We start from the raw sequence: 14855 nt of genomic DNA, 5'->3' as shown, positions 1-14855 counted from the left end.
CAAAATATGAAAATACAGAAGATACTGATCTTTCAATTAAAAGGTTCACTTCCTTGACATGAATTCATAATATAAAATATAAAAAATGTAATAAAAAACACAATCGAAAAACGTGAAAAGATAGAAACATAAAAGAAAAGGAAGAAAATAGAAAGAAAGTTAATGTGAAAATAAATACCTAATATCAAAGAAGGATGAGAGCTTGAAAATTGAGTGATAGAGAAGAATGAGACGGCTGGAGAAAGAAAAATATTGTTAGCTTAATATAATAGGGTTAGAGGTAGATTTGGTCATTTAATGATTCGGAGATCGAATATCAAAAACTCATCTTTTAAACGGTAATCAAAATGGCTACAAATGAGGGATTCTCAAATGTCCGGCATCTTTGGATGCCTCGTCATTTTAGGATTACCACAATTCAAATGAGATAATCCACATACCCATGGGATAAGCATCATAGATTACCATCAAACAAGCGACCCTTTAAGGTATCTGCACAACCTTTCAATAGCACACCAGTGATATTAACTTGGATTACAAGTATATCTACTTAACCTATTAGCAGCATATGAAATATCGGGTCTAGTGTAATTAGCTAGATACATGAGTGAACCAATTATTTGAGAATATTCCTGCTATGATATATGTTCTCCTATATTCTTTTTAAGCTTAGAATTTGGATCATAAGGGGTAGAAATAGGACTCAAATCAGAATAGTCAAATTTCTGTAATAAATGTTCCACGTAATGTGATCAAGTCAATATAAATTCACAGTCTCTTTTAATCAATTTAACACCCAATATGACATCAGCAGGACCTAAGTCTTTCATGTTAAAATTATTTGACAGAAATTCTTTTGTTTTATGGATAACATTCACATTAGTGTCAAATATAAGAATATCATCAACATACAAACAAAGGATAACACAAGTATCATCTAACCTTTTAATGTAAAGACATTTATTAGAATCATTAATGAGAAAACCATAAGAAATAATCACACTATCAAATTTCTTATGTCATTATTTAGGGACTTGTTTTAGTCCATAAAGAGATTTAACCAACTTACAAGCTTTATGTTCTTGACCTGGTTTTATAAACCCCTCAAGTTGTTCTATATAAATTTCTCCTTCTAATTCACCATTTAAAAAGGCAGTTTCAACATCTCTTTGATGAATTTCTAATTTCAAAATAGAGGTAATGGCTATCAAGACTCTAATGGTAGTCATTCTAGCTACAGGAGAGTAAGTGTAAAAAAAGTCTACACCTTCCTTTTGAAACTATACCCTTTTGCAACTAATCTAGCTTTAAATTTATCTATGAAGCCGTTAGTTATGAGTTTTTTCTTAAAAATCCACTTACAACAATTGTTTTACAACCACATGGAAGTTCAGTTAAGACCCAGGTATTATTAGACAAAATTGACTTCATTTCAATCTTAATAGCTTGTTTCGAAAAATGTCCATCTATAAACTTCATTGCTTCTAAATATGTGTTAGAGTCACTTTCAACTAAATAATTAGTATAGGAATCATCACCAAAATTTTTATTAACTCTATTCCTTTTACTTTTCTTTTATTATACTAGTTCCAGATTAGGAGCCACCTCTTTAGACCCTAAACTTTCATTAAGGTGATTGTTTAAATTAATCTTTATAGGAATAATGTTTTCAAATAAAGTGGCGTCACGAGAATCTATAATTTTATTTTTTGTAAATTCAGAAATATCTGAATTTAGTACAATAAATCTATAGGTAGCGCTATTTAAAGAGTACTCAACAAAAGCAAAGTCAATGGTTTTAGGGCCTAGTTTTATTTTTTTTTATTAATAGGGATATTAACTTTAGTCACCCCACACTTTAAGGAAACTCAAGTTAGGGACTTTATTTTTCCAAACTCGCATGAAGTTTTATCATAATTTTTATAAAGAATTCTATTCAAAATAAGCAGAATATAAAACTTCACCCCAAAAATTAGTTGGTAGATCATGACTCACTAACATGGCATTAACCATATCTAATAAAGTTTTATTCTTTCCTCTCTGCTACACATTAGATTGGGGTGCATAAGGAGGGGTAACCTGATGAATTAAGCCATGCAATCTACAAAATTCATTCATTTATTCTAAACAGTACCCACCTCCCCTATTAGATCTTAAAACTTTTATTTTCTTTTCTAACTGATTTTCTACCTCAGCTTTATAAATTTTAAATTTGATAAACACTTCATCTTTAGTGCTAAGTAAATATACATGACAATATTTAGAGCAATCATCCACAAAAGTTACAAAATACCTTTTTCCTCCATGTGTCAAAGTATTATTACAGTCACAAACATCACTATAAATTAATTCTAGCAATAAAGAATTTCTTTCTATGGATTTAAACGGTTTTCTAGGTTGCTTTGCTTGTACACAAATTTCATATTTATCTTTATTATTGAAAGTAGATTTAGGTATTAATTCCATATTCATCATTCTATTTATTAAGCTAAAATTCACGTGTCTAAGTCGACCATGCCAATATTAGAACATTCAATATTTGCAACAACATAAGAATAACATGGAGATTTATAACTGGCAAAAGACACTACATTGAGTTTAAACAAACCATCTACCAAATAACCTTTACCAATAAAAGTACCATGTTTGTTAAGTACTACTCTATTGGATTAAAAACAACTTTAAAGCCTTGTTCTACTGGTAAGAAAACACTGACTAAATTTTTTGAAATTGAAGGAACATACAAAACATTGTCTAATAAGAGGTCTTTGCTCGAAGGTAATTTTAATAAAACATCTCATTCTCCTATCGTGAAGGCCTCATTCCCATTTCCCATCTTTTGAAACGCCCCAAGATTTCATATAAACATCTTAGGCAACGCTAAATAATTCTTCTAGCTAACCTTAACTCTAATGACAACAACGACGCGTTTACCAGCAACATCCATAACAATTAAAGTAGTTCTAAAGAATACAAAATTTCCTCCGCGGTTCACACCTAGCAATAACATAAATCTCCAGGCTACTCGTACCCAACGACCCTTCCCTCTATCCTCACTAACTAAGCTAGTGATCCTTCCTCGGTCAAGCCCTCTCCACGTCACCACCGCGGTCGACCCCGTTCACACCTGAAAACATATAAGGGTACAAAGGGGGTGAGTACATAAGGTACTCCGTAAGTAGCACTTCCTAACTAGCACAAAAATCATGCTCACAGTCACAACATAAAGAACCAAACAATAGCGAGGCAATCAAATAAGCAGTGAGAGATAGCGAACAAATAACTTGACATTTAGAACAAAACAAGAGCAAGGCAATCAAATAAGCAGTGAGAGATAGCGAACAAATAACTTGACATTTACATACAACAACCAAGCGTCGAAACTACCAATACCACAACCCATGATTCGCTAGCCCTTGTCTCATAGTACTAAACCTTCCTCTGCACCCCCCCTGTGCTACTCCCCGCTTAACTTCTCGAGGCATGACGGTTCTTAACATTTATTCCCAAGTTACCGTGCCCTCTCCTTTTACAGTACTTGATGTTCGACCTTGCCATTTATTCCCAAGGCCTAGCACCACTACTTCGCAAGCACCACTCTACTTTAGTCCTTCAAGCCTAACTCCTCGAGTCGCATTGGCCCTTGACATTTATCCCCAAGGCCTCAATACTCCTCTACAGAAACTTGATGTTCGGCCTTGCCATTTATTCCCAAGGCCTGAACTGTGCACCGGTCCTTGCCGTTTATCCCCAAGGTACCGATGACTTCCCAGCGTATTGGTCCTTGACATTTATTCCCAAGACCTCAATACTCATTTATAGAAGTTTGACGTTCGGCCTTGTCATTTATTCCCAAGGCAACTACTCAAGGCTTTGAACCTCCAAGCGATTTATATGCATCTTCCGACCAGACCATCCATAGTTTAACGGACTGCCAACCCGTCCCTTCACCCTTCACCCTTCACCACTTCACTAACCCTCCCAAGACCACCTACAAGTGTATGTCCCACATTCCAATTTACTGCACAGTTCACAAGCATGCTTTTCTTTGCAATAAACAAGTCACCACCCAACAGCTCACAACTAAAACAATATAAACTAATTATCAGTTTAACAACGCGAGCATTTCATTTACAACATGTTTGAAAAACGTCATGAGCCAATTATTTTTAACCACAACAATTCAGAATCTACCAGTCACCTCCAACAATAAGAATAGAAAGCATGTTCCCTCATAAGTGTTCAATAATAGAAAGACGACAACAAATCACTAGAAGTTCACAAATCAAAACTAACAGTCCCTACATGCACAATTAAATTATTTTAACTAAAAATCAGCATCAAAACCATTCTCTTAACGCTAAATAACGCACGCACTCGCCCCCTGGTGCTACTTACACAACCACATCTTCAAGTTTGCGTCGATCTCACACCTAAGCACCAAAAACAGAAAAAAATACAGCAATTTAAATGTACTGTTCAGCCTTCGAAAAACGACTCTACGAGGGTTCAAAGGGCTCATTACCGCAAAACGACTTCGTGTAGGTGTGGGTAAATTAGATCTAGCTTGCAAAGGTGTGGGTAGCGTAAATCGGGCTTCGAACAGATGAAAATAATCGCCGAACACCACCAAAACACTGCTGTCCACGTTTTTGCAGCAGCGAAAAGTGCCCAAAACGACCTCCAACGACTTCGTTTTGATGCCCGTTACTACAAAACAACTTCGCTTAGGTGAGGGTATTCCAAATCGGTTTCGTTTGGATGTGGGTAATCCAAATCTAACTTCGAATAAATGTGGGTCAAAGAAAAATTATCGGGTTCCACGGATCTAAGCTATTCGAGGTTGTTAGGCTCGTTGGATCGGAGAAGGGACGCCGCGAAAACAGCCACACGTAACGATGCCGCCTGCAGCAGTCCGAACGTCACGCGCCGCCGCTGCCCGTCGCACGTCGCCGCCGTCTGCCGCTGCCCAACGCCACACGCCGCCGCTGCCCGTCGCACACCGCTGCTGCCCGTCGCGCTCTGCCGCCGTCTGCCGCTGCCCAACGCCGCGCTGCTGCTGCCCGACGCCGCACCTGCTGCTACCGACGCCCGCTCCTGCTGCTGTCCCGTCGTCGGTACTGCTTCGTCGGAGAAAGAATTTCGGATGGGGGGCTGGCGGCTCCAACGAAAGGGGAGGGTGGAAGAAGATGAGGAAGGAGAACAAGATGGGCTAGGGTTGTTTTGTTTTAAATTCCCCTTTTCCTTTTGTTTTGCAACATAGACCCACTTGGGCTAATTTCTTTTGTTTAAGGCCCATTTACCCAATCACACCTTGTTAACAAAACCAATAATATAATTTCGTAGTCGATCCAATGGCCCAGAGCAAGTGTCACATAGCGGAATCCGTAAAAAAAATATAACTTAATAAATACTACACGCTACTAACTCACCACTAAATTTGTAACAACACACACTAGCCGAGATGCCACACTAAAATTAAATAAAGATCACTGGTGAATCAAATAAAATAAAAATGAAATAAATAAATAAATCAATAACTAAAATCCATTTTGTTATAAAATTCCCCGGAACTCGGGGCAAGCTAACCTGAGTAACGCGGGGCGTTACATCTTCACAGATCTAGTACTCGATTCCTGGTATGAATAAAATAGTTTCTTATCAGCACACACATGTACATTCGTATCGATCAAGCCAACAATCATTTAATTTGAGAACTTTATTTAACACGGGATTACTGATATAATACCCATTCGATGGGAGAGTGGAGGCGGCTTGGTTTGTAGTTACCACATTGGCTTGTAGTTGTGAATGAGATCAGAGTGTTCAACCTTTACGAAGAAAGCAATCTTTCGCCAAGTGGTTGGTCTTGCCACAAACATAATAGGGGAACCCGATCTTTTCTGACTAATATTCTTATCCCTTGGTTTATTGTTAAGGTGATATTTTTTAGGGCTATCTCTCTTGAAGCTCTTGGGTTTTGGTTTATAGGATTTATCAATCATAAGGGCTTTTGTTTGACTACCAGAATTGGATATTTCTTTTAGATTTTCACAATGTTTATTCTCAATTCTAAATGACATAATCAGTTCATCATAAGAAAAGTTTTCAAGCTTATGTTTTAAGGTTCTTTGAAAATCTGTCCAAGAAGGGGCAAAACTTTAATAAGAAATGTAACCAATACAACATTGACAAACTCAATCCCCTTCATTTTTAAATTAAAAAAAAATCATATTTTCAAATTCATGAATTTGGTCGCATACAGATTTTCCATCAACCATTTTGAAATCAAGCCATTTTTCAATTGCATACCTTTTAAGGTTTAATTCTTCTGACCCATATTTCTTTTCTAAAGCTTCCCATAATTCTATGAAATTTTTAGTCGAAGAAAAGATTTTATAAATACTATCAGACACAACATTCAAAATATTACCATGACATAAAATATCTTTTTCTTCAAGACTCTTATAGACAATAATTTTACTAGAGTCAGATTTACTAGTTTTGGAGGTTTCACAGACTTCTTTAGAGGTTTCCCATATTTTTTATTTCCCCTTTTCACAAGCAGAGATGACAGAAAAAAGACCTAAAGTTGTGAGGGAAAATTTCGTCTGTTGTTGCCAACATTTGAAATTTTGTCTGGTAAAATTTTAGGTTTACAGGAATATTTAGACTCATTAGATGAAGGCATGATGATGAATATAGTGAACAAAATTCCTAGCGTCTTCTCTAACATGGTAAGAAAACATAATCAGAACCGAACTCAATAAAACAAGAATTCTATTTTAACACACAACCACAATAACAAACCAATGAATAAATAATATTAATCAGACAATAAAGGGTTTTAGAAAGCCTGTGTATGAGTTGAGGCGCGTTGATGAACGCTATCTTAGAGAATACATGCCCCCACTTGCACTGAGTTGTTCGGCACTCCACTCCCAAGATACAACTCCCTCCATGAAACCTTGTGTGCAGCTAAGCTCTCTCACGAATCCCACTTAACTTGTATGTTCATAAAAGACAAAAGAAAGGTTTTAAAGAAGATGTGAAGCTTGTGTTTACTTCTCATCTACAACCCCTCTTATATAGTATTTGAAGAGACTAAAAATAGGTTTTTCCAATTTAAAACTTAACAAACCTTGCTAAATCACTCCTGAACATGACGGTAAGACCAAACCAATTTTCTAATAAAAGAATAACCAATTAGTTAAACTTAGAAAATCTTTTAATTTTTCAACAATTCTATCCTTGAGTCTCTAACCTTTCAATTCCGTCATAGACATTTTGCTCCAAACTATGAATGAACTTGGCATTGTTGATTGGAAAATGTTGAGTCTCTAAAGTTTTTTGGATTGGATTTTTTTACCCCTTTTCAATTTTCAAGTTTTTCTTACCCTTTTCTAACAAAAAATTACTTTTTACCAATTTGTTTTCATATTGGTCACAGAACAAAAAGATCATCAATTACGAATCGATCGAAAAACTTAAAACAAAATTAAGTAAATCTCGCCACTTACCACAAATCTCACCATAAATTTCAGTCGGGATTTATCAAGTAAATCATACTTTTTAAAACTACGTTTAATTTCAAAAATTCTAGCTAAAACTGTGTTATATCCAGGTCCATTGCATTATCATTCGGTTAAATCAAACCCGATCCAAGTCGAGGTCGAAGTCTGTATTTTAGCCAGGTCCATTGCATTATCATTCGGTTAAATCGAACTCGATCCAAGTCGAGGTCGAAGCCTGTGTTATAGCCAGGTCCATTGCATTATCATTCGGTTAAATCGAACCCAATCCAAGTCGAGGTCGAGGCCTGTGTTATAGCCAGATCCATTGCCCTATCATTCGGTTAAATCGAACCAATTCTAAGTCGAGGTCGAAGCCTGTGTTATAGCCAGGTTCATTACATTATCATTCGGTTAAATCAAACACGATCCAAGTTTAGGCCGAAGCCTGTGTTATAGCCAGGTCCATTGCATTATCATTCGGTTAAATCGAACCTGATCCAAGTCGAGGTCGAAGCCTGTGTTATAGCCAGGCCCATTACATTATCATTCGGTTAAATCGAACCCGATCCAAGTCGAGGTCGAAGCCTGTGTTATAGCCAGGCCCATTACATATCATTCGGTTAAATAGAACCCGATCCAAGTCGAGGTCGAAGCCTGTGTTATAGCCAGGTCCATTACATTACCATTCGGTTAAATCCAACTCGATCCAAGTTGAGGTTGAAGCCTGTGTTATAGCCAGGTCCATTGCATTATCATTCGGTTAAATCAAACCTGATCGAAGTTGAGGTCGAAGCCTATGTTATAGCCAGGTCCATTGCATTATCATTCGGTTAAATCGAACCCAATCCAAGTCGAGGTCGAGACCTGTGTTATGGCCAGATCCATTCCACTATCATTCGGTTAAATCGAACCGATTCTAAGTCGAGGTCGAAGCCTGTGTTATAGCCAGGTTCATTACATTATCATTCGGTTAAATCAAACACGATCCAAGTTTAGGTCGAAGCCTGTGTTATAGCCAGGTTCATTGCATTATCATTCGGTTAAATCGAACCTGATCCAAGTCGAGGCCGAAGCCTGTGTTATAGTCAGGCCCATTACATTATCATTCGGTTAAATCGAACCCGATCCAAGTCGAGGTCGAAGCCTGTGTTATAGCCAGGTCCATTACATATCATTCGGTTAAATCGAACCCGATCCAAGTTGAGTTCGAAGCCTGTGTTATAGCCAAGTCCATTGCATTATCATTCGGTTAAATCGAACCGGATCCAAGTTGAGGTCGAAGCCTGTGTTATAGCTAGATCCATTACATTATCATTCGGTTAAATCGAACCCGATCCAAGTCGAGGTCGAAGCCTGTGTTATAGCCAGGTCCATTGCATTATCTTTCGATTAAATCGAACCCGATCAAAGTCGAGGTCGAAGCCTGTGTTATAGCCAGGTCCATTACATTATCATTCGGTTAAATTGAACTCGATCCAAGTCGAGGTCGAAGCCTGTGTTATAGCTAGGTCCATTGCATTATCATTCGGTTAAATCGAATCCGATCAAAGTCGAGGTCGAAGGCTATGTTATAGCCAGGTGCATTGCATTATCATTCGGTTAAATTGAACTCGATCCAAGTCGAGGTCGAAACTTGTGTTATAGCTAGGTCCATTGCATTATCATTCTGTTAAATCGAATCCGATCAAAGTCGAGGTCGAAGGCTATGTTATAGCCAAGTCCATTGCATTATCATTCGGTTAAATCGAACCCAATCCACGTCGAGGTCGAAGCTTGTGTTATAGTCAGGTCTGTTGCATCTTATCTTCGGTTAAATTGAACTCGATCCAAGTCGAAGTCGAAGCCTGTGTTATAGTTAGGTCCATTACATTATCATTCGGTTAAATCGAACCCGATCCAAGTCGAGGTCGAAGCCTGTGTTATAGCCAGGTCCATTGCATTATCAATCGATTAAATCGAACCCGATCCAAGTCGAGGTCTAAGCCTATGTTATAGTCAGGTTCATTGCATTATCTTCGGTTAAATCGAACCCGATCCAAGTCGAGGTCGAAGCCTGTGTTATAGCCAGGTCCATTAGATTATCATTCGGTTAAATCGAACCTGATCCAAGTCGAGGTGGAAGCCTATGTTATAGTCAGGTCCATTACATTATCATTCAGTTAAATCGAACCCGATCAAAGTCGAGGTCGAAGCCCGTGTTATAGCCAGGTCAATTGCATTATCATTCAGATAAATCGAACCCGATCAAAGTCGAGGTCGAAGCCTGTGTTTGAACTCGATCCAAGTCGAGGTCGAAGCCTGTGTTATAGCCAGGTCCATTGCATTATCATTCGGTTAAATCGAATCCGATCAAAGTCGAGGTCGAAGGCTATGTTATAGCCAGGTTCATTGCATTATCATTCGGTTAAATCGAACCTGATCCACGTCGAGGTCGAAGCTTGTGTTATAGCCAGGTCTGTTGCATCTTATCTTCGGTTAAACTGAACTCGATCCAAGATCGAGGTCGAAGCCTGTGTCCAGTTGGGTCCATCTTTATCTTGCCTTGTTTTAATAAAATTTCTGCCTCCCAAGTACTTTGTCTTTTGTCTTTGTCTACCCGTTTAGTTCTGCAAGGATACACAAAGGGGGTTAAGCTGTAGACACTTTATTTGGTCTGACTTATTTTATTTTTTATTTTTATTTATTTATTTATTTTTATTACTTTATTAAGTTGTATTTTAATTGTTTAAATAACATAAGTTTACTTTATTATTAGTTTTAATATAAAGTTTAAATTAATTAAAATTAAAAAGGTTAGATTTATTTAAATGTTTAATTTTATTAATAGGAAAATAAAAAATGGTTTTGTTTTATTATTAAAATAAAAAATAGATAAATAAAAAGATTTGATTTTTAAATAAAGAATTTGTTTTAAATAAAAAAGATTTGTTCTAATTTTAAAAAGAAAATACTAAAACTGATTTTTCAAGTTTGTTATTCTTTGTTTCCCTCGTCAAAGCTCAAACCATGTGGCTTTCTCTCATTTTCCCTTCCCTTCTTTTTCTCTAACTCACTTTTACCATCTCTACATTCCCGTTGCACTTCTACCTATTTAAGAGAAAGTTTCACAACACAGAGAGGAGAGCAGAGGAAATTTGAGGCCTTCATCCCTTCCCTACCTTTCTCTTTCTCTGTTCTTCTTCATAATTCCTTCCTACCCTCCTCCCCTGTACTTCTTAATCCCTTTTCTCTTTACCATCCTGGACCACAAGAGTTTGGCGCACTCAAATTTACCAATTATTGTGTTCTAACCTACTCCTCCTTCACGCCCCAATTTCATCATCATTGTCGGAATTGGCGAATTGAGAAATTTCCAGCCTATTCCATTGTCAAAGTTTGATCATGGAAAATTCTATATAGAGGATAGCTACATAACGTCTCCGCGTTTGGTCGATCGATTGATCTCGATCATTCGTTTCTTTCCTGAAAGAGGCAGTGTGCTTGATCGGCACGAGCATAGACGATAGGTTTGCTTCCGGTGGCAAAACCCAATGGTACAGTGAAATCCATGATACTTCTTTTTAATAAAATATTTTATTTATTTATTTATTAATTTTTTTTTAAAAGGCTTGTTGTGAAGAAATAAAATGTTTCAAAATAAAATCAGAACTTTCTAAAGGAAGATTTCAAATAAGTTTTAGAAATATAAAATTTGTTTAAAATTAAAATACTGAATGTTTTTTTACTTAAATAAAAAGTTTAATTTTAAAATAAAAGTACTGGTTTGTTTTTAAATAAGTTTCTCTTAAAAAATTAATAAAAGATTTTGATAAATTGATTTTGTTTTAAAATCAATGTTTTTGTAGGTAAATAAAGACAGTTTTGAAAGATAAAACTTTGTTAATTCATTATTATTACTTTTTTTAAAGCACAAAAGTAACTCATTATTATTATTATTTTCTCTCCAAGCTTGATATTGAGTTTCTTTTAATTTAAAAAAAGAATTATTTTCTGCAAAGATTTAAGAAGAGGAAGTAAAAAGATTTTAAGATAATCTTTTAGTTTTTAAAAATACATGATTGAATTCTTTTTAAACATTAATTATTCCTTGGGAGAATCTCAACAAATAAAATCTGTTTTAAATAAAACATTTTTGTTGAATTAAGAAATAAAGTTTTCTTTCAAAAATATCTTTAATTTCGAATAAAATAAAATTTTGTTTTTTTTAATTTAACAAAATTCGTTTTTTTTAGTTTTAAAAAATAAATTAAAAGCTTTGTTTTTGTAAAATAATATTACATTTACATCTTAGGATGTCGGCATAGTGGTAAGATTTGTGATTTTTAATGTACAAAATCTAAGTTCGAGTCTTTGAATGCCTTATTTTATCATTTGTGGTACCGTTTTTGAACGGGTGTTCTTTATTTTTAGGTGATCAATCACACTTTGTAGATGATTGATGGCGACTCCAAACCCTTATCTCGAAAGAGACCCATCAGGGGATGACGTCAGTCGCGATGACGTTTCGACAAGACCCCATTACTCTTTCTTCTTCTTCAATCATTCTGAGTAATTCTAGGGATAATTCAGACTCATCCTCATTTTCCTTATCCGATTCCACACAGTGTAATAGAGTATTATCAGGAGTAAGATTTGAGTCACTAACATCTTCATCCTTAAAAACATTGTTCATTTACTGTTTCATGAATTAGTACTTGTGATTGCACAAGTATTTCCCTATTTTAACTTCTTTTATTCATATCTAAAATTTTCTTCCGAAGCCTTTGTTCTTCAAGCTTAATCCTTCATCTACTTCCTTCTTTTGAGTAAAAAGTGATTCCAAGACCGAGGATAATTTTGAGTATTGGGAAGTTTGCGACTCAACAAATAATCTCAAGATTTTAGTCTCATTTGATGAGTTTCGCTTGAAAACAATTTCATCATCTTACTAAAGTAATAGCAAAGAAATAATTTGGAATAAGGATTATGATTGCAAAAGGAAAGTATGTATGATCAACTTTTTTTTTTTTTGGGTGATTGCACCATATTTTGTTTGTAGAAAATATTATGTCATACAAAAAAAAGGGAAAAAAAGAGAAGAAAAAAGAAAGATAGAAAGGTCGTGACAATCCTTTAGTTCAATAATTGGGGCAATCAATAAGATCAACAACTGTAGTTTCAAAGGCTTCAAGGTCCTCTTTAAAAATTTTCAAACTGGGACGAAGTCAAGCAATGCTACATCGGGTCAAAATTGTAACTACATTATACAAAACTTTGAAACAAAGGTCGTCTTCAGACTAAGAAAATCACATTTCTCTTGCAGGAAATCTTTTAAGTTCGGGGGTCATTCACTGCACAAAGTGGGCTGTTAGACAACATTCTATAAAGAACTTCATTTTGAAATTGAAGGCTGGAAGGAGCAGTCATTTACATTCAAGAAGTGCATTCCCGTGAAGAACTGCACTTTGGAGCTAAGGCTAAAAAGACAGTTTTTTAATTCAAAAGTCGACCGCCACAATATTTCCATGAAGAATAACATGTGGCTAGAAAGATGATTTCATCAAATTTCTCAACCTAAGCTCAAAGAAGTAGTGGGGTACATGAGATGAACTCTTGGGAGAGTTACGCAACCAATTCTCAAAGTTACTTATCCAAGAAATTGGATCATTTTTTTCTTCTATTCACTTAATCATAATCTCTTACCAAAGCTTCAAAATTCTCCAGTCTCTTATTGTTCTGGAGATTTGACAAAAATATCCATGAACTCTTATTTTCCTTTTCTTTAAAAATGAAGTTCACTGACTTTTCTCATAGTCAAGCTTTATTGAAAAATCATGATTTCTATCCTCCATTGCTCCTAATGTTAAATTTGTTTTCTTGTATCCGACCTTCTTGTTAGTTACAAGACTGAGTTTATGAAGCAGTTTAATCAAGCAAGATGTACAATACAATGAATTACTTTTAATAGTTTTCTAAACTAGCACATGAGATACATCTAAAAATGAATCCCCCACCAAACCTAATATGGTTGAGAAATCACCTCGATGTATATATCTCTTATCAAGTGAAGACATTCATCTAAAAAAAAAAGGAAAAAGCAACAGAAAAAATGAAAAGTGAAAAAATGAAAAAGAGTTGACAGGTCTCCTCCAATGTTGACATTTTTTTTTTCATTTGATTCTTTACTAAGTATTTGTTAATAAGAAGGATGAGAGTAGACAAAGGACAATATCTTTACCAAATATGTAAAAACTTTTTGTTCTCTCAACCATATTTTCACAAATCATGCATTCACATAATTTGTATCAGTATTCTTTGAAAATTAAATCTCTTTTTTAGTCACATTCCATTCTTTGAGCCAAAGCAAAAATGAGTATCATGCATACATGTTGCAACCATCTAGGTTTTAGAATGTATATATATTATTACATCATTTGTTGAGGGTCAAATTTATTGGTTGAGCTAAAAAATAGATCATATGTTGTCACACATGCATTTTCAGTGAGTTATCATTCTTCAAAAATGAGCATCATTTCTCATTCATGACATTGGGGCAATACACATTTGTAGATGCACCTATCCATCATAAGATAGTTGCGCTGGAGGTCGCGCAGCAGCTTCTTGTGGAGCCTCCTAAGAATCACTTTAGTTTTTCCTCAACCTTTAGAGTTAGAGTTAGTTGATAGGTCACACTCAATTGTCAACCACAGGGTACCTGATCTTCATTAGCTATTTCTGACAGGAGCTCTTTCGTTTACAAGGGGAAGCAATTTAATATGAGTACAGCTTTCTACCGCCTCCATTCTATCACATCTTTTATTATCTCTAGGCATTCCAGTCGTTAACTCCTCATGCCGCTGCGACCATTTCTGGGACCGATCGATGCCTCACCTGCACAGGTACATACATAATGTAGTGTTAGTTGCCAGAATGATTTGGTTCGGTCTGACCTCTTGTTCGGATGTCAGACTCCTGCTACGATAAGTACTGCATACCGTCATTGGAAGTTCGAATTTACATGAACACGTGGTTTTTGTTAGTCTTATCATCATGCGTCAAGTGCATATCTCATGCACTTAGCAAGTTTAAAAGAATATATAAACCCTACACTTAGGTAAAGAGCTTTCTAGTAAATCTAATCACTTCAGCTCTTTTTGGAAATTGAATAGTTTTAATCTTTTCTGGCTAAATCGAACCCGATCCAAGATCAAGGTTGAAGCCCGCATAAACCGCAAGTCCAGTTCTTTTCCATCTTTTCTGGTTAAATCAAGCCTGATCTAAGTTCGAGGCTGGAGCTCGCGTAAATCGTAGGTCCAATGCATTTTCAGATTTTCTGGTTAAATCGAACTCGATCCAAGATCG

This window comes from Momordica charantia (genome assembly GCF_013281855.1).
Source record: "Momordica charantia cultivar OHB3-1 chromosome 9 unlocalized genomic scaffold, Mcharantia_2.0 BLBB01000009.1, whole genome shotgun sequence".
Classification (NCBI taxonomy): domain Eukaryota; kingdom Viridiplantae; phylum Streptophyta; class Magnoliopsida; order Cucurbitales; family Cucurbitaceae; genus Momordica; species Momordica charantia.
The sequence above is the reverse complement of the archived record's forward strand: the minus strand, read 5'-3'. Positions refer to the sequence as shown.